The sequence below is a fragment of the Notamacropus eugenii genome, chromosome 1 (assembly GCF_028372415.1).
Source record: "Notamacropus eugenii isolate mMacEug1 chromosome 1, mMacEug1.pri_v2, whole genome shotgun sequence".
NCBI classification, from domain to species: Eukaryota; Metazoa; Chordata; class Mammalia; order Diprotodontia; family Macropodidae; genus Notamacropus; species Notamacropus eugenii.
In genome coordinates, this window is record NC_092872.1 from 369,395,534 (window position 1) to 369,416,371 (window position 20,838).

The 20,838-nt window shown below is 40.6% G+C and overlaps 1 long non-coding RNA gene across 2 annotated transcripts; it reads left to right on the forward strand.

The window, feature by feature from the left end:
• Window positions 1-7: 7 nt before the first annotated feature.
• LOC140518445 (uncharacterized) lies at window positions 8-20,827 on the forward strand. Of its 2 annotated transcripts, XR_011971923.1 has the most exons (5): window positions 8-167; window positions 10,904-11,254; window positions 14,689-14,758; window positions 16,673-16,750; window positions 18,223-20,827. It is a non-coding gene; the product is annotated as an uncharacterized lncRNA (long non-coding RNA). The 2 variants fall into 2 exon arrangements; XR_011971922.1 differs by lacking the exon at window positions 10,904-11,254 and having other exon boundaries at window positions 19-167.
• The last annotated feature ends 11 nt before the right edge of the window (window positions 20,828-20,838 follow it).

The window sequence follows — 20,838 nt, forward strand, 5'->3', positions numbered from 1 at the left end:
CAAGTTAAGAGACTTGCCCAGAAGGTTGCACAGCCAGTACAGGAGCCAGTACACAGTCAGGAGCGGGACCAGAACCCAGGTGTTCCTGACCCTGAGGCCAGGTGTATCCCACAATGCCTTTCACATTGGTGTAGAGGATGGTTGGGAGAGAAGGAAGGCTGGAAGCAGTAAGACCAATCAATGAACAAGCATTTATTAAGGATCTGCTATGTACCAAGCACTGTGGTTAAGATGCTGCCTCAACAGTTCAGAGGAGAGGGTGATGAGGGCTTGAACTAGAGCGTTGGCAATGTGAATAAAGAGAGGGGGGCGGATGGGAGAGAGATGGAGAGAGGATGGGTAAGAGTTAGCCACTGATTAGATGTGCCAGGGTAAGGGAAAGGGGAGAGTTAGACTCAGACTGGTAAGCTAGGTAACTGACCTAGGAGAAGGATGGCAGTGTTCTCAACAGACATGAGAAAGTGGACAAGGGGTGGTTTGGGGGGAGACAATGAGTTCTGTTTGGGGCATGTTGATTATTCATGAGTCATCAAAGTAGAGAAATTCAGCAGGCTGTTGGCAAGAAAATACTAGGGTTCACAAAGGAGGTTAGGGCTGAATGTTTGAGGATTTGAGAATCATTTGAATTGTTATGATCATTGAACCAATGGGAGCTGTTGAACTCACCAAAGAAAGCAAGTGTGTGAGCAAGGGTTTTTAACCTTTTTTGTATCATGGACCCCTCTGGCAGTCTAGTAAATCCTATGGACCCTTTCTCAGACTCGTGTTTTTAAATACATAAAATACATAAAATTACAAAGGAAATAAATTATATTGAACTACAGTCATCAAACTTTTAAAAACAAGTTCAAGGATCCCAGGTTAAGATCCCTTTTGGAAGAAGAGGGCCCAGAGCAGAGCCTTAAGGAATACTCATGAAGGATCAATGCAAATCAGATAATGATCCAGCATTAATTTGATACACAATAATGCACAAGTGTATTGTGTGAACTTACAGCCACACATGTATATGCATGTGTGTCGCATGTATATATGTATGTATGCATGCATACATATGTAGTATGTCTTAACTGGAAGAACCTTGAGCCCTCTTACCCATCCAGTCACCACATAGCCACACTATATATTGTATGTCTTAACACTTCCTTGAACTTATTTTTAAATATTTTGAGAACTGTTTTAATATGATTGACTTTTCTTTGTAATCTTATGTATTTTCTTTTATGACTTTAAAGATATTATTCTGAAAAGGGATTCACATAGATTTCTCCAAAGTGCTAAAGGAGTCCATGACACATTTGTATGTATAGTTTCATTTAACTACCTATACACACTTGTGCATATGTATGGATTCAGCCCATCAACAAGCATTTCTGCACATTTGTGGCTTCCTGTGTGCCAGGGATTGTGTGTGCTAAAAGCTGAGGATATAGAGAAAGGCACAAACACTACGCAGGCCCATGGACTCCTGTTCTACTGGGAAAATAACATGCAAACAAATCTATACATACAGATATATGCCATGTCAGTGGAAGATAACCTCTGAGATATGTATGTATATTTGACCTCACAGGGTGTCTATGAGGAAAGTGCTTCATAATATTCAGAGTACCCAATAATTATGATTTATTATTATTGTGATAAATAATTATTATAATAGCTAACGTATAGCACTTACTAGATGTCAGGCACTGTGCTGAGCACCTTTCCAATTATTATCTCATTTGATACTCATAATAACCCTGAGGTAGGTGCTATTATTATCCCCATTTTACAGTTGAGGAAACTGAGGTTAAGCTACTTGCCCAGGGTTACAAAGCTAGCAAGTATCTGAAGCTAGATTTGAACTCAAAGTCTGGCTGACTCCAGGCCCAGCGCTCTATTCACTGAGCCATTTAGTTTCTCGCTAAGTTTAAAAAAGTTAGTCGTGTGGAAGAACTTGATGCTAACTTCTGTTTGCTCTCAGAAGGTTAAACCAGAAGCAGCAATGGGGGAAAGTTGCAAAGAGGATGATTTAGGCTCTATGTGAGGCAAAGTGGACCAAAAATGGAATGGGATACCTGGACGGCTGCGGGCTCCTCCTCCCTGGAATCTCCAAGTACAGCATGGATGACAAATATTGGGCATGTTTAGTGAGGATTCCCTTTGTGTATGAGTTGGCCTAGATGAATCCCTTCCAACTCTTAAATCCTGTGAATGTATGGAGAAAAAAACATATTTTTTTCTAAATATATAAAAAAAGGAACTTTGGGTTACCTGTACTCATGTTCCTGTTAAATATTGCATATATTTATGAATCTCCCCTCAGGAGAAAATAGAGTCCTTAGGGGAGGGATGAGGAACCTTCAGCTTCAGATGCCCCATGTGGCCCTCTAGCTCCTCAAGTGTGGCCCTTTGACTGAATCCAAATTTCACAAAACAAATCCTCTTACTAAAAGGATTTGTTCTGTAAAACTTGGACTTAGTCAAAAGGCCACACCTGAGGACCTAGAAGGCCACATGTGACCTCGAGGCTGCAAGTTCCCTACCCCTGCCTTAGGGGACCAGGAGAAGTGGAAGCAATGTGGCCAGTAGGGAGGGACCATATGACAGAGCCTGGCCTCTCTTCCTGGAACTGACCATTTTTGCTTTAGGGATGAATATTCTCTTTCTAAGACATCCCTTTTTGTTCCAATAAGAAAGAGGATGAGGTGCTTCCTAGGTAAGGAAGGTAAGGTACCTTGAACTCCCTAACAAACAGATACCATGTGAACTCATGAAAAAAAGTCTTCCATTTCTAAGGCGTGAAGTTTCAGAGACAGAGTTCAGGTTGATGCCAGGAACAATTTCCTTAATCAGTTAAACAACCATTCATTAAGTACTATGTGCAAAGCTGCCTAATCAGATATAAAGTATCTGGGGATGCAGATGTCATGGACAAGGCAGGCTAATAAGGACCCAGTCTATCCAATATGTTCTGTGGTTGTGTTCAGTCATGTCAATCATGTCTGACTTCTCATGACCTCTAAGTATCTAAGTATCCTCTTAACTTCTGCCCTAGGACTTTATCCACTGCCCCCCCCCCCAGCTGCTACCATACCTACTGCCAATCCGTGTGGAACCTTGGTGATCCTGGGTTCTGGAAAGGAGTGTTTGGGGAGGGAGAGATTGGGAAAGGCAGAGCTTTCCCTCCCTGATCAGAGCATATGCAGGTATCCTGACTCCTTCTTGTCAGCTTATGTGGTGGCGATGAAAAGCCTTTTTTGTTGGCTGCTGAGCCAGAGCTAAGTGAGCATATGAAAAGCCTGAAGAGACGAAATGTCTTTTTCTGCTTTATGACGGCTCTCAAGTGAGGAGACAGGGGAAGGAAGAGTCTTGGGCCCTCTCACCCACCCAGTCACCGCGTAGCCAGGAAGGCATGGTTCTGTTGTTTTTCTGACTTTCCTAATCTTGGGTGAGGGAGTGTTGGATATGGAACAGCCAAGGTTATGATTCTGAGACCCAGAAGGTTGGAAGAGCCATCACAGGCCCAGCAACTGAAGCCCACGTTATTCTGGTGGTAGCCATAGCAACCAATCCAATGAAGAACCAGCTCTGAGGAATGATCTCATTATCTCAGCCCTGCAGTGGATTGGCCTAGCAGCAGATATATCTGCTAGCAAGGAAGACGTTCTAGACATTCCTGCAAGCAAGGAAGTGACTTGTACATGCCCAGTGTGAACCTGGTAGGAGGAATGAGTGTAACAACAATTTTATGTTTGAATTCATTCTCTCCAGGGACTGAAGTGCGACTGTGTTCCTAGTTTGTGAAGTTGAATTTAGGTTCCTTTTCTGACTTTTGGTAAATTTTCCTTTATAAATGCTAATTGATGCTAACTGATAATGAGGAAAGACCAACAAGTTCCATGTGTAGTGGAGAGATATTAACTGGAGGTTGCTATTGAATGGAGATCCCCAAAGGGTTACCCCTAGAGCCCTGAGAAGGAGAGCAGTAGCTCTACTCAGCACACCCAACTTGCTATTTCAAGTATAAGGTGGGAGGGTGAGCCAAGTGTGCCTGTGTGCTACACAGAGCTAAAATAAACTGGGGAAAACAAAACAAAAAACAATCGAGAATTCCCCAAAAATGACTTGGGCAGCTAGGTGGGATAGAGAATACAGCATTAAGTCTGGAGTCAGGAAGATTCATCTTCCTGAGTTCAAATCTGGCCTCAGACACTAACTGTGTGACCCTGGGCAAGTCATTTAACCCTGTTTGCCTCAGTTTCCTCATCTATAAAATGAGCTGGAGAAGGAAATGGCAAACCTCTCCCAGTATCTTTGCCAAGAAAATCTCAAATGGGGTCATGACTAAAAACAACTGAAAATAACAATAGCCTCCTTAGGGTTATGTGAAGGAGAGATGGGTGCTAGACTGGATAAGGAAGGTAGAGGCATGGAAGGAGAGGGCAGGACAAGACAGGAGACCTACAAACAGTTCAATTTAGTGAAAAGGTAGAGGGCGTGAAAGGAGAAATGTCGAAGAAAGACTAGAAGGATGGGATTGCACCCGATGGCTGAATTCCTTAAATTTCAGACTTGGGGGCCCCAAGAGGATCAACCAGTTTTGGAAAGCAGCAGAAACAGCCAGGATTAGAAACCAGGCTCTCTAACTGCAGATCCAGCCTTTTTCCCACTACAATAGGCAGCCTTCATGATATCCTAGAGAAGAACTATCCCCCCTATTACACAGGGGGAATGACTTAATTAGACCTATTCATTCAGAAGTTTTTGGCAGCTATGGAAAGAATGGAACTTAGAGACGAGAGACTGGAACCAGCAGGTCTCTTAGGATGATATGCAAAGAGACTGGCTCAAAGCCTGACAGATTTGTTTGTCTACAAAAGGAAAAAACTTAAAATGATGGGTTTGAGGTGGAAGATTTCATTGTGGTTCCACCTAGCCTTTTATTTTTTCTTTTCTACAGTCACTTCCACAAACTTTAGATTTTCTCTCCCTCCCTCTCTCCTCCCTCCCCGAGACAGCTTGCAGTCTTATATGGATTCTACACAAACATTCTTATTGAATACATTTTCACCTTGGTCATGTTACATGAATGGGAGAAACCATGAGAAAAACCCAAACAAAACAAAACACAAGAGAAAATATTCTGCTTCATTCTTCTTTCCAGTTCCATAGTTCTTTCTCTGGATGTGAATGGCATTTTGCCTCCAGTCCTTTGGAAATGTTTTAGGCCCTTGCATTGCCGTGAAAGGCTCACACGCTGTGGTTGTTGCTGTGTACAGTGTTCTCCTGGTTCTGCTCCTTTCACTCAGCATCAGTTCATATAAATCCTTCCAGGCCTCTCTGAAGTCTTCCTGTTCATCATTTCTTATAGCACAATAGTATTCCATTACATTCATACACCACAGCTTGTTCAGTCATTCCCCAATTGATGGGCATCCCCTTGATCTCCATTTCTTGGCCACCACAAAAAGAGCTGCTATAAATATTTTTGTACATGTGGGAACCTTTCCCATTTTTATGATCTCTTTGGGATACAGTCCTAGAAGGGATGTTGCTCACCTAGCCTTTTCTTACCTAACAATGAGGTCGTATGGCCTAACTAATAGGCACAGGACTTGGAGTCACAAAGACCAGTGTTCAAATCCTACCTTAGAAACTTACTAGCTATGTGATCCTGGGTAAGTCACTTGACTGCGTCAGTTTCCTCATCTCTAAAATAAGGTCTGGGGATACCATGCATTGATGTTTGGGGAACCATACTGGGTTTGGGGTATTCGGGACTCCAAAATACCAATACACTGGGTCCTGCCAAATGAATTCAACTCAAGACTTCTTCCAGTTAAAGAAAAACAAAGTTTATGAAGGGTTCGCCATATTGGGTTGACTCTTAAGGAGACTTGCTATTTGTGATGCTTGTATTGACAAGCAGACCGGTAGAATCTCAGCTAGACAGAGTCAGGACTGGATTGACTCTGAGTGTCTTCATGGAGGCAAGATGGAACTTATATACAGAAAGTCCAGTGGGGAAGATCTAGAGGTGGTCTAGTAGTCTGGGAGGAGGGTCTAAGGAGGATCTTGATGAGACTGGGGTAACTAGTGATGTAACCAAGGGTGGGAAACACCTGGAGGCAATTGGGAGGTATCAGACAATGCAGGACTTGGGTGGAAAGCAGGTGGGGCAAGCAAGAGGTAACAGACAATGGAGGGAATTCAAGGAGGTTCCCAGAGTCTGAACCCCATCAAGGGTATTATACTTAGTGGCTTCTAAGGTCCCTTGTAGTTCTCAAACTGTGATTCCTTTTAAATTCTAGTATGTGCTCCTTTGTATGACAGATCCAAAAAGCACCTCAGAGGCTTCAGATCAACACTGACCTTTACAATTTGTTGGCATGTGGCACCTGAAATGATTGGAAAGGATGGAAATGAGGGTTAAAAATTAGGAACTGACTGGAAATTTGAAGGAAATTCCTCACTGCAAGTCAGATGGAGGCTTGAGACCTGTACTTCAATCCTACTACATGAAGGAAGTGAATTCAGAAGACAGACTAAATGTCTATGGGCTGTAATTAACTACTGGTCTAGTAATCTAGAGTTTAGCTCCTGAGACTAAGATTTTCATGGAAGGAAAGCAGCTGGGTATGTGATTTTTCTTCACTAAAGAGTAAAGCTTAGCCTCTGGATTATAAATGTGTGTGTGTACACATACACATGTACATATACATATACATACATTTGTGTACATGTATATGTGTGTGTGTGTGTGTGTGTGTATTTCCTTCTCTGGCTATATGAAGACCTTCCTTCACTAAAGAGTAATGCTTAGCCTCTTCTGGACTATGTATGTATGTTTAGGTGTGTACATATAAACATACATATATTTTTTCTGTATATATATATATATATATGTATATATGTATTTGTGGAAGATTGTGTCCCCAAGAGAATGTTCCATTACTTCTTTTCTTAATATGATATTTCTATCAAATGCATTTACTTTGAATCAGTTGTGTCTTCTGACTGAGCAGGAAAAGTAAACATATTTGGTGAGGCCTTTTGAAATTGGTAGAATGCTATAGTATGAAAGGAGAAGTGGGGAGATACATGAGAAATATTCTATCAATTTGTTGTTCATTCATTTCAGTTGTGTCCAACTCTTTGTGACCCCATTTGGGATTTTCTTGGCAAAGTTACTGGTTTGCCATTTCCTTCTCCAGCTCATTTTACAGATGAGGAAAATGAGGCAAACAAGGTTAAGTGACTTGCCCAGGGTCTCACAACCAGTAAGTATCTGAGGCCAGATTTGAACACCGGAAGATGAATCTTCTTGGCTCCATGCCTGGCATTCCTAGCAGCCCTCCTCTCTGTTAGGGTTGTGTAAAAGGGGAATGAGCATGATATAAGAGGTTGTGGCTTCTGGTCATTGGTAGACTTCTTTTGGAGGATTGGTAAATTCTCGTCAGGAATGCTATAGAAGTAGCTCTGGGAGGTTTTCATACAACTTCCAAGATTTTTTCAGTCTCTGAAAGCACAATGACCTTCAACTGTCCTTGAAAAAGTAAAGCACAAATGTTTTGTGGTCATCTTTTCCTGTTTCAGGCAAAGACAGGAAGGAAGCATTGTTTCCATTTCCTGCCCCAGACACCAGAACTCAAACTTAGTTTTGCAGCTCTACAGCCCTTGAGCTTAACCCGCTATTCCATATCTATGGGAGCCAAGTTAGTTATAGGTTTGGGTACAGTGTTGGGGAATGGCTCATGCTAGAATCCTGCCCATTCATGACCAAAAAAATCCCCAAAACGTGGTTTCTATTTCATCAACCTGATCATCACAGGCAAAGATACATAAATAAAACCTCCAAAAGAAGAGATCAATTAGAGTAGAGAGGAAGGTATTGATGGAGAGAGGGCAGTCAATTGAGAAGAAAGAATCAGAGGGGGAAAAAAAGATTCATTCCAGATCTCACTCCTCCCTCATGTACTAGGGATCCAAATATAAGACAGTCTCTGTCCTCAAGGACCTTACATTCTAATGCAAGGGAGTTGTGTAACACACATGAGGGAGCTACATATAGCCAAGAGAGGGAGCTTTAGTCTAAGCAGGCCCAGGGATTGTGAATGGAACCATAGGATGGCCCATGTCATATCCTTTTCAATAGCATTGATTTGGTTATTGTTCCCAGAGCAAGAGGTAGAAGTTGCGGGTGGTGTTGGGGATAAACATACAATAAGATGCCGAGGTAGATTTTGGTTTTCTAGTGGATAGCCAAAGGGTATAGGTTTAGGGGAAAATATAATGATTTCCATTTTGGATATGAGATACTGGGCAAAGGGCCAATGGGTAGCCTTAGTGACACCTTGTCTCTAGAAGCTGCTTTAGCCCGGACGCTTTTCCCCAATGGTTCTGAGAGAGAAATAATCATAGGATCATAGCTTTAAGGTAGATGGGACCTCAGAGATCTTCTAGTCTCTACATTATGTTGCCTGAATTTTGGCCATCATCCCCATCTAGAACTTTGGACTCCATCTCTGGAATGCTTGGCCCCAATAGGTAAATTTTTACCTTCTCTGGCCCAGAAATAGGCCTCCCCACCACTTCTAACATATCCTCATACTATATGCCACCATGAAGCTGTTCTCTACCCCCTTTTTCACTCCCCTTTATGTATTGTCTGCCCTATTAAAATGTAAGGTCCTTGAGAGTAAGGGTGTCATCTGTTTCCCTAGCTTTTAGCACAATGCCTAGAGGAGGTCCTTACATGTTTTATCTCTAGCCCAACCCCCTCATTTTACAGATGAAGAAACAGACTTTTCCAAAGTCATGCAACTTTGGAATATCAGAGGCAGAATCTGAACCCTGATATTTCTGGCTTCAAGTCAAATACCCTATCCCTTATGGCATGCTTCCTTTGCCTTATAGTTGCTTCTTTCTCTAGAGCTGGCTTTTCAGCCCGCTACCTAGGCACTGTGCTCACTTTCCTAAGCTACAATTTGATAGGAATAATGAATTCATAATGATCTAACTCTGATGCCTAGTCCCAGCACCAGCATATATTATGTCAGGGGGAGGGAGATAGCAAGTGTGCTATATGATTTCAGAAATGACCTTTTTTGTTTCTAAACTGATTTAAGAACCAACTTTGCTCATGCTATGGTTTTGAGGTAAGCTTTCTCCACCCAAAAAATTCCTCTAGAGATGACTCAAGATGCAAGGACTGTGCCCGTAGGAAGGGCTGGAATTCCAAATACTAGTGAAAATCTCAAGTCACTCCAAAGTTACTCCAAGTTGGAAAGGAACGCAGAGGTCATAATGATTGTTAAGAACTAGCATTCATGTAGTGCTTTAAGGTTTTGCAAGGCACTTTACATATGTTATCTCATCTGATCTTCACAACAACCCTATGAAGTAGGCGCTGTTTTGTAGATGAGGAAACTGAGGCTGACAGTGGTTAAGTAACTTTCCCAAAGTCACATAGCTAGTAAATATCCAAGGCAGGATTTGAACTCAGGTCTTCTATGCCACCTACCTGCCTCATCTCATCCCTTTTGTACCTAAATGGCAATCCTTTCCACAATATTCCAGAGGAAAAAAAATGATTACCCAGCTTTCTCTTGAAGACTTTCCTTGATGAAGAGCTCCCTACCTCTCAAGGCAGCCTAATTATGGGAATAATGGGAAGCTCTAATTATTGGGAAGTTTTGCTTCATACTGAGCAAAAATCTTCCATTCTCCAACTTCCACTCCTTGTTCTGGTTCCGCCCTCTGGAGCCAAGCAAATCAAGTCTAATCTCTCTCCTATACGATAGTTTTTCAAAACTGGAGGATAGCTATTATGCTTTCCCTGCCCCCAAATAATCTCTTCTCTTGGCTAAATATTCCCAATTCTTTAATTTGGTCATAGGATTTAGAGCATGAAAGGATTGGACAGATCCTAAATTCTAAAGATGACAAGTGACTTTAGAAAGATCTTGTAGTTACTAGCAAAGGCAGGACTTGAACCTGGGTCTCTTGACTACAAATCCAGTGGTTTTTTCATCACACTATAGAGCAATGATGGTCAAAGGTACCATAATATTTCCCATCAGCTATGTTTGCAAATTCAGTCATTCTCAACTCTTCTTTCTCTCTTAATGCACCTCCATCCAACGAGTTGTCAAGTCCCTTCCATTCTACCTCCACAGCATCTCTTGCATCTTTCCCTCTTCTCTCCATTTATATTACTACTACACTAGTTCAGACTCCTGTTGCTTCACTTCTGTACTTTTGTAGTAGGTTTTAATTAGTTCCCAGCTTCCAGTCTCTATAATCCATCTTCTGCACAGCTGCCAAATTAAAATTCCTAAGATTCAAGACTGACCATGCTGGTGGTCTGCTAAAAAATCTTCGGTAGCTCCTTATTCCTTCTAGAATAAAATATGAACTTATCAACCTGACATTTAAATCTCTGTCTAATCTGGCTCCAGCCAGCCTTTCTAGATATTTCATTATGGTCTCTTTCATAAACTCTCCAAACCACCCTATAAGCTTTGTCTTATATTTGATATTCCCACATCCTCAAGTGTCTGTGCTAGCCATCTTGCATGCCTAGAATGCACTGGTTCCCTTCTGCCTCTCAGAATAATTCCTAACTTCCTTAAAGATTCAGCTAAGGTGCTACTTTTTCATGAAGGCTTTCCTGGTCCCACTGGTTATGAAAGTCTCTTCTCAAGTTATCTTATATTTATTTTTGGGCCTGTTGTATGGAACCCCTCCCCCAATAACATAAGCTCTTTGAGGGCAGCAATCACTTCATATATTTCTTTGTAGCCCTAGCACCCAGGGTATTGCTTTACACATAGTATACCCTTCATAAATGCTTGTTGGAGTGGATTGTATTGAATATGGAATGGTTACCAGTCACCTTCTTCTTGTTATGTTCCAGCTTACCAATGTTCTTCCTAAAATATGGCACCTAGAACAGAATACAGTTTAAGGGGAATGGTCTGACCAGAGCAGAATACAGTCAGACTGTTTAGTAGTGAACCTTCTTTTGGACCTGCGATCCTTCAAGTGACAGTCTACCCCCATTCAAGAACCCTATGAAAATTATATCAAAGAGAGAATGAAATTCAGACAGTTTATCTCCTGGAGAAATTCCTCACCTTCACCTTGGAAACTCTCCATTCTCACCGCCCTCCATTCTCTGAGCTGAATAGCTATCCAAAGTGCTTCGTCAGCTCATCGTGCTCAGCTCTACTTCCCTGTTTTGAGGGATTTGGCAACAGATTCTAAGGTATGATGAATGCCCTCTCCTTGGATTTTGGCTCAGGTCTCAGAGGCATAAGGTCTGAGCCTTGAGGATTTGTTTCCTCCTGGACAATAATGTAAAGAAAATCCTCTAGCCCCATTAGAGTCTATTTTAATCTTTCAAGAGCTCTCATCACAGGCCAGGAAGGAATCGGATCCATTACCTTCCACACCAGTGTTATGTCATTAGCTACTTAAGCAGAAGGCTGCTTTCAGCTGTTCCAGGAATATGTAGAGGGGTGAGGAATGGAGCAGAAAGAGATTCAGTGGGGGGTGGAGTAAGGAGGGAACCAATAGAGAGAAAGCAGGGGGTGCATGGCAGGTGGAGTGAGAGGCAGACCATGGTATAAAAGAATGATCTCTAGCATGAAAAGGGAGGTTATATACAGCATCATTTGAAAGCATAAAGTTTGCAACTCATCATTTGCATCCCACCGATCACAACAGAGCAAGGATTGTGCCCTTAGGTCTATACAGTCTGACTCCCTGAGGGTGGCAGTGTGGCATGGTTAAATCCGGCTCCTGGCATCCATTCTTTTCTCTTTTCCTGTTCTCTGTTCCTTCTCCTCTGCCTGTCCCCTCACCAAAAGTAGATTGCTTTCCCATTTTCCTGCATGGTAGTCTCCTGTAATGTATCTGTCCCTTATCTGGACTCCCAGAGAGTGACTATCTGCTAACTGTACTGGAGTGTTCTTTTTAAAAGTTAAATTTTATTTTTTTTATCAGCAAAAATTTGCTTTTACTTCATCCCATCTCCCTCAACTGAGGATGCAAGAAAAACAAAAGCCCTGTAATAAACATATATAGTCAAACAAAACAAATTTCCCCATTGACCAAAGTCAAATACGTACATAAATACATATATGATATATACACACATGCATGCATATACAGATTTCATTCTGTTCTTTGAATCCTTACCTCTCTATCAGGAGGTAGAATGGTATGTTTCATCATTAATTCTCTGGAAGTGTGGTCTGTCATTATGCTAATGAGAATTTCCTAGTCTTTCAAAGTTGTTTGTCTTCATGATATTGTTGTCATTGTATAAATTGTTCTGGTTCTGTTCAATGAACTCTACATCCTTTCATACAAGTTTTTCCAGGTTTATCTGAAAGCATTACCTTTATTGTTTCTTACAGTACAATGGTATTCTGTCACATTTACGTATCATAACTTGTTTGACCTTTCCCTAACTGATGGGAACCCATCAAGGCTGCTTTTTACAAAGGCTGCAAGCTAATAGGTCAAACACATAGTTCTCTTACAGAGAAACTTCTCCCAGGGAGATAAGGTGCTCTTGCTTGAATCAGTCCAGTATATGAAAGGGAGGGCAGGGTGATAATTGGATAAGGAGAGAAAAAGAACAATATTCTATCTTGGACTTTAGCTAATCAGACTAACCAACAAGCAGAAAAAAATATATAGACATATATGTTGATTTATCTCATATCTCCTTCTGAATCTGTGTGATGGTCCCCTACCAATTAAGAAATTAAGATGTAAATGGTGCCAGTTGCCCCACTTCATGCACTCTACATCCATGATATTCCATCTCCAGTCTCTTTGCCTTTGTCCAGGCTGTACTCTATGCCTGTAATGCATTCCCCTTCTTATCTGTTTCTTAGAATCCCTAGGTTCCTTCAGATCTCAACTAGATGTCATCTCCAATATGAAACTTTTCATGTTTTCCCACCTTCACATTTCTTTTTGTTTATATTGTGTAAATCATGTATATTCTTCTGTGTGTACAAGGTGTCTCCCCCAGTAGGATGTAAATTCCTTAAGGGTTTGGACTTTCATTTTTCCATACCTGTTGGATCGTCTGGCCCATAGTAGGTGCTTAATGCAGGCTTGATGCTTGCTTGCTTGGTTCTCTTTCAGTAAATGTGAACTCCTTAAAAGACTGTTTTTGCCTTATGTCTTTAGCAATTATTGCAATACCTGGTACATAATAAGAGGTTAATAAATGCTGTTGACTTGTTTATAGAGGTAGCTAGATGTGCAGCAGAGAGCATATGCTGAATTTGGAATCAAGAAGATCTGCGTTCAAATCTTGCCATTGATATTTATTAGCTATGTGACTGTGGGTGAGACCCTTAACTTCTTCCAGCCTCAGTTTTCTCATCTATAAAATGGGGCTACTGATAGCACCTACCTCATAGGGCAGCTATATGGTACAGTGGATAGAGCACCAGTGCAGGAGTCAGAGGACCTGAGTTCAAATCTCACCTCAGACACTTGACGCTCACTAGCTGTGTGACCTTGGGCAAGTCACTTAACCCCAATTGCCTCATCCTGGGTCATTTCTAGTCATCCTGATGAATATCTGGTCACTGGATTCAGATGGCTGTGGAGGAGAAATGAGGCTGGTGACCTGCACAGTCCTCCCTCACTCAAAACAAAGTCAAGTGTAAGTCATGTAATGATTTCTCTGATGGTATAGTCTTTCTTCTTTGGCAACGAAGGACGAACACACACCTCATAGGACTGTGGTAAGGATCAAATGGAATAACATGTAAAGTGTTTTGTGAACCTTAAAGTATTGAATTAATGCTAGCTATTGTTGTTTGGGTTAGAGATACTTCATGTGTGGTTTGTTGTGGTTAAGTAAATGTTGGGTTTTTAGTGATAATAATACATACTTGATAAATTGACAGGAAGTAAGTAAAACATTCCAATGCCTACTTCAGGAAGGCATTATTTATGAGGAAAATGTTTTGTAAACATTAAAGCCACCATATAAATGAGTACAGTGTAGCAGAAAGAATGTTCAGTCTGGAATCAGGAAGATATGGGTCCAAATCCTTCCTTTGTCACTTACTTTCCAATTGTGGGCAAGTCACTTAAATTCCCAAGCCTCAGCTTCTTCTCCTGTAGGATGGAAATAATAACACTTTGTAGTACCTATCTCCTGGGTTGTTGTGAAGCTCAGAGGAAATAATAAATTAAAAATAATTGGCAACTTTCAAGTGCTATCTAAATATCAATTATCAGTAATGGATTATTATCATTACTCCAGGGTAACCTATGTCACTTTTGATTGAAAATGTAAGTCCAGAATATGTGATGCAGTGCTTCTCAAACTTTTTTTGGTCTTAGGACACTTTTATAATCCTAAAAATTATTGGGTGTCCCAATAAGCTTTTGTTTATATTGGTTATACCTATTAATATTTATCATATTCAAAATAAAAGTGTCTCATTATTATGAGACTACTGAGACTTGCAGATTCACTGAAAGGCTCTTGGGGATCCCCAGAAATCCCCAGACCACACTTTGAGAAGGTGTGGCTTAATGGAAGAGAAACAAGCTCTTTTTGATCAAAAGGAGAAAACAAACCAGATAACTAACAGATAGATGACTGGAATCTGCTGAAAGAAAACAATTAGTTTTATCTTTTGATGATCTACCTCTTAGACCCAGTGAAAAAGAGATGAATCTGCTGATGACCCTGAAGCCTCAGGATCTTCAACTGCTTCAATGAGAGGTATGTCTATAGGGTATGTGCTTCTAAATCCCCTTCCAGTCAGTCAGCTGGTCAGCTCCTCAGTCGTATTCTACCAGCAGGCAGGCCCTCAATCAAAGTCTGTGTATTAAGGGAGCAAGACTTTGTGTCAAGAGACCTGAATGTGAATCCTGCCTATCCTAGTTATTATAGAGGCTACTCTGGGGAAGTCATTTAACCCTTGAGTGCCTCAGTCTTCTCTGTGGAAAAACTCTTTCTATCTCTTAGTCTAAGAGGGCAACAAAGTGGTGCAATGGATAGAGCGCTGGGCCTGGAGTCAGGAACACCTGAATTCAAACGTAGTCTCAGATATGGACTAGCTGTGTGACCCTGGGCAAGTCACTGTCAAGATATTTGGAGATACCTTGTTTCCTGGAGCTAAGGTCCCAGCAAGCAGGCTGTGCCCTGAGCTTGGCATAACAACAATCCTTTGTGCTCTAGATGATTTCACCTTCTGGCAGAGTGTATTACTTTGATCAACACCAGGTGTTCACTGCTCCCTATTTCCCAGGGACCTGAGAGCTATCCATCATACCTCTTGACATGCTCATAATCCCTGTTTTTTATAACAGCTAAGTAACCAAACCAGATACTCTACTCCTCTTCGTGCCATGCAAACTGTAATTCTGTACCCCACTGTAAGATAATCAACTTGGAGATTCTTCCCACAGCACCAAGGAATGCCTGCATTGTCCACGAGTAAGCCGGCTGTAAGAACAATTATTCAGTACCTAAGAATGATTATGTCATGGTCCAACCCACTAGTAGTTTTTTAACGTATATAAAGCACTGCTTTGCCCCAGGATGTTAAACCCTCCTCAGGAGGACTTCACCTTGCGAGTATTTCCTCACTTTGAAATTAAACTTCTGTTTATACTCTGACTCTCCTGTCTCTTGCCTGATCTGTTAGGCTCTAGCCTCCGAGGTCAGGAAACTCCTACTTTGCCTCTGTTCTCACTTCAGCCTCCTTGCAGGCTAAAAGAATGTTTGATTAGCTCCATGAACAGCACACTTCTGCAATTTGGCCCCTCTGTGAGCCTCTGTTTTTTCTGCACATCTCAGGTTCTGTGTATCCCAAGACAACCAGGTAAAATTAGATTTGCATGTTTTGTTGTTTGTATTTATCTTGTCATTTTGTCTGTGTCTGTATCTTTATAAGATACAAAATGGCTGTGTTTTGTTTTGTGAGCTAGATTCTGTTACCTTGAAAAAATTTAAAATGCAACCATCCAGAAAATCTTCTAAGGGATGTAACCAGAGTTTAGAACACTGGGAAAGATTAATGAACTTGCATAACTGAAACAGTTGTCCCAGTAAGCAGGACTAACTCCCACTTTAGGCTTTTTGTGGGAGAGTAGGTTATAAGAAAAGAGAAAAACCTGTAAGACTTTTTTTTCCCTTGTCATTCTGACATTGACCAAGTTGGAATTACAGAAATAAAGTCATATAATCAAAGTTGCAGAACTGCTCAAAACATCTTAGTAGACTGTGGAGGTTTGGAGATTGATCATTAAGTCATTTTAAGATTGCAGGAGAGAACTTTGGAGTAATACCAGGAATTCATTCCCTTTGAAACATCTAGGTAAGTTTGGGGTACCACTCTGTAGAATTTGTTTTAAGGAAAAAGAAAGATTAAGTCTCATAAAAGTTTTTAAAAAGCAATTGACAAGATTAATAGTTTCATTGTTCTAGGGCAATGAAAGAAAACTAGTTGGTAGCAATTCCAGAGTGGAGAAAGAAAAAAAATGGTAAACAGTTTGCACCTTATAGCAACCTCTTGTTAATCCTTCCTTGACTTTTCCGTTTTTATCCTATTTTATTAATAATCTTCACTTGCTTGTCTCTAAACAAATTAACTTAGAGATGCTAAAAAGAAAATTTTCCTTGCAACTGCAGAAACCTGTCCCTCTCCACATCCCTTCTACACCATTAGAAAAGGAAAGTACGATCCCTTTAATCAACAAGAGACAAAAGGTAGGAATTTGTTTTTTACTGTAAAAAACCTGGTCACTGGAAGACAGAATGTAAAATGAAGGCTAGGGTATATGTTCAAAAAAATAAAAATACCCCAGAAAGCATTGAGGTCCCCTCCCCACAATTCTGATCACTCAGCATGGCATGGCTCTGGGGAAGGATGGCAAAGGTAAGGGTGGCATAAAGAGGAGAATATTCAGTAAACCCTTCTCCAGGAGTCATGAGTGTATCTCATGTGGGGATGGCTAACAAAACCATTACAGCCCATGTCTCATGTTAAAACTTCTCATCTCAGATCAGATTAAGAAAAGAGAATGCTGGAGAATTATTAGGAAATTTGAATTGTGTTCTGCCCCACCTGGTGGGGACAGCAACTGCATTGGGACCCCAAACTGGGAGTGACTCCAACAACCCTGTGCCACTGGGCATTCTATAGCCCTCTAGGACATCCTGCCTACCTTGCCTTAGCAGCTGCAAGTGGCAGCTGTGGGGACCTAGTCAGGCCCAATGACCGACATTCACCTTAGGAGGGTCTAGGTGCCCCTAGCAGTGCCTAGCTTGGTAGTACGAGGTAGGGGAGTCAGCCAACTTCTGCCCTTGGTGAGCCCACCCTTCTCTGTTCTAGTTGCAGAAATATATTAGCTGTGTAATCTTAGGAAAGTGATCTGTGTTTGCCCCAGTTTCTTTGTTGGAAAAGAGAAAAATAATAATGTACCCATGTCCCAGGATGGTTGTTGTACAATCAAAATGATAGAATGATTGTAAAGTGCTTACCACAGTGACTGGCATATGGTGAGTCCTATATTAATATTTCCTTAATTAAATGTAATTGTTCCATGCCTTATAACTCTAAAGTGGTTTTAAAATGTCAAAGGTAATAAGATCAATGATTTTCATGTGTTATGATTTGGAAATGCAATTGATGTCATCTAATGTTTATTGTTTGCGTTATTATTGCATTTCTAAATCTATATTGTGAAATATAAAAGAACATTGCAATGGTCTTTGCAAATATCTAACAGAAATGCTGTTAGATAAAACTTCCCTTTTAATCCAGATACTATTAGATTATGAATTGGGCTTTTCAAAGGATGTTATAAAAAATTGGATATTAGAAAACTGTTAAATATGTAATGAGGTGTATTTTGTTATAAAACAGGTAGTAATAATATTTACTATATTAGCAAATTTTAATTTGAAAATCTTGGCTGTTATGAAAGTGTATATGGTGGTTTAAAGACGTAGCTTTAACACATTAATTATGAATCAACTATCAGGTACTTGCTGTATGTCTGAAGCCCCAGAATATGGGTAGTTTTAATTTATAAGTAAAGGTGGATTAATGAAATGTTAGCTCATAGGGAAGCATCAAGAAAATATTCAAGCCTCAAGTTGTGGTTACTGATTTTTTACTATCTAAGGTAAAAATTCTTGGAACTGTGATTTACTCTTGTTTTGACCTTTGATTACAGGGATAGCTGTCTGAATTGTCATGAAGCCAATAGTAGAAAATGGCATGTGCTGCAGTCTGGAAACTCCTAAAGGTGGATGTCTGTGCCTGGGAAAAGTTTGGGATACAACTGTGGACATGGCCTAGTTAGGATCCTGCTGACTCTACTTCCTCATTGTGCTCTTTCCTTTCTAAAAAGGAAATTTTCCCACTTGGTTAATCCTGAGCTGTCAGATATGACTCATACCTGGAATCAAATAGGGCAAAGGAAGTTTATCCCTCTGTTATAATATATGACATTGTTCTAACTATGTTCCTCTTTTTCCTTTTGTAACAAATTTCAATAATTAAGAAGCTGTGTAAATACAATACTAAATCTATTAAATAATAGATTAAATAACATTAAATAAACATAGATTAAATAAATAAATAATGCTGGAATATCTCTGAGTTACCATAACAGGATTAAGTATGAAGTTATTACAATTTTAACCTATATTTGTGGTCAAATTATAGTATAAGGATGATATCCTCCTAAGGGGGAAATGATTAGATAAAGTAATAAGACAAAGATGTAATATGAAAGTTTTCTAAATAAATAGAATAGTAACTTTTTAAAAAGCAACAGTATTAGACTGTTTTCTCTAAGAACTATGTCCAAATTTATCTATCATGGAAATTCAGACTTTCAGTTTACTTTAAAGTTTCAGTAATAAGTTTTGGTAATAAGTTCTCAAAATTGGATTGAGGATTTATTAATTAAGGAAGTTATGAATAAATTGTATTGATAACGGTAAAGAAAGTGAAATTATTTTCCTTTTTAAAGTATCTGTCTGATAATTTTAAAAGGCAGAACAGTTCATTTTACAATTGGACCTTCATAAAATTTTTAAAAGATTCTTATATCAGCTACAGGATTTAGGTAAGCAAATGGTATTATAAACTGAAATTCTCTGGAGTTTCACCATTGGAGAACCAAATTTAAATAATATTGCTAGCAGAATTTTCTAGGAACCTCTAGATTTGGAACCAGTGAAGCAAAGTCCCTTTTAGAGCTGTCTTGAGAACAAAGCATATTGTCCAAGAAGAGCTATCTAGGGGACCAGATAACTACAGGAAACCTGTTGGACTATCCTTTCTGCACGCTCTGTTCCCTTAATCAACTGTTCCTGCCGGTTCTGCTGGGCTCTGGCCTTTGCAGACCCCAAGATTCTTACCTGCTCTGTTCAGCTTCAGCGCCCTCCTCAGGCTAAAAGAATGCTTCCTTAGCTGCGTGCCTCTGTTAGATGGAGCTTGATTTTTATGTTTAAGTTCTCTTGGTTACCTTGTCAAGATTATATCTCCCTTTTCAGGACTAGTCTATTGTGAGCTCTCTAAGCAGTTTGATTTGTACCTGACTTAATGTAATTATGTTTTACACGAGAATTGTGTGAATAACTTCATTGCATTGTTTGAACCTAACCCTGCATGGCTGGGAAACTGGACCCTCTCTACGTGCTGTTTAAGGACCTATGTTAAGCTAATCAGAAACTCAGATGCCAGGAGTTTTTTTATCTGAAAACTGGCCCCAGACTGATCAATCAATCATTGTGTCTGAGGGCCCGTAACAGATGCTTCTGACTACTTCCACAACTGCCAAACTTGTGGGTGTATACTACCCACATCTGAAGAAAGCCTCTGCTTCTGAGCAGACTGCAGAAACCCTCCAGGATGCTCAAGTTCCATCTAGTACAGACCCAGAAACAGCCAACATTAAGATGAGACAGTTGTCCCAATATTCTGGACAAGGGTTGAGTATGCTGTCCTAGTTTTTTTTTTCTTCTTCCCCTTTGTTTTGTGCCCAACCCCCAAGGCCCTTATTCAAGCATGTTTTGGCATCTTCTCTCTCTACAATCTTGCCTTTCACCCCTTTCCTCCTTGCAAACAAACAATGGCTAACAATGATACCTGGGCCATATCCCCATAAGTCCCCTTAAGGAGCTAACGCTGTGAGAAGTATCCTGTGGCATCTTGGCTTATACCTACCTCTCCTTTATTGGCCATAAGGGTAGAGGTTCTTTCAGACCCCTCCTCCCTTTGGCCAAAAGGGGGAAATGTCAAGATACCTTGTTTTCCAGAGCTAAGGTCCAGCAAGCAGGCTGTGCCCCAAGCTTGACATAACAACAGTGCTTTGTGCTCTGGATGATGTCACCCTCTGGCAAAGTGTATTACTTTGACCAGTACCAGGTATTCATTGCCCCCTATTTCCCAGAGACCTGAGAGCCACCCCTTACATTTCTTGACATGGTCACAATACCTATTTCTTGTAACAGCTAAGTGAACCAAACAAGGTACTGCACTTCTGTTCCCACCATGCTAACTCTGGTTCTGTACCCCACTGTCAGAAAATCAACTTGGACACTGTTCCCACAGGACCCAGGATCACTTGTATTGTCCACAAGTGAGCCTGCTATAAGAACAATTACTCAAGACCTAAGAATGATTATGTCATGGTCCAGCCCGCTTGTGGTTTTTTTATGTATATAAAGCACTGCCTTGCCCCAGCATGTTAAGCCTTCCTTCCCTGGAGGACTTCAGCTTGCTAGCGTTTCCTGACTTTGAAATTAAACTTCTGTTTGTGTCCTGACTCTCCTGCCTC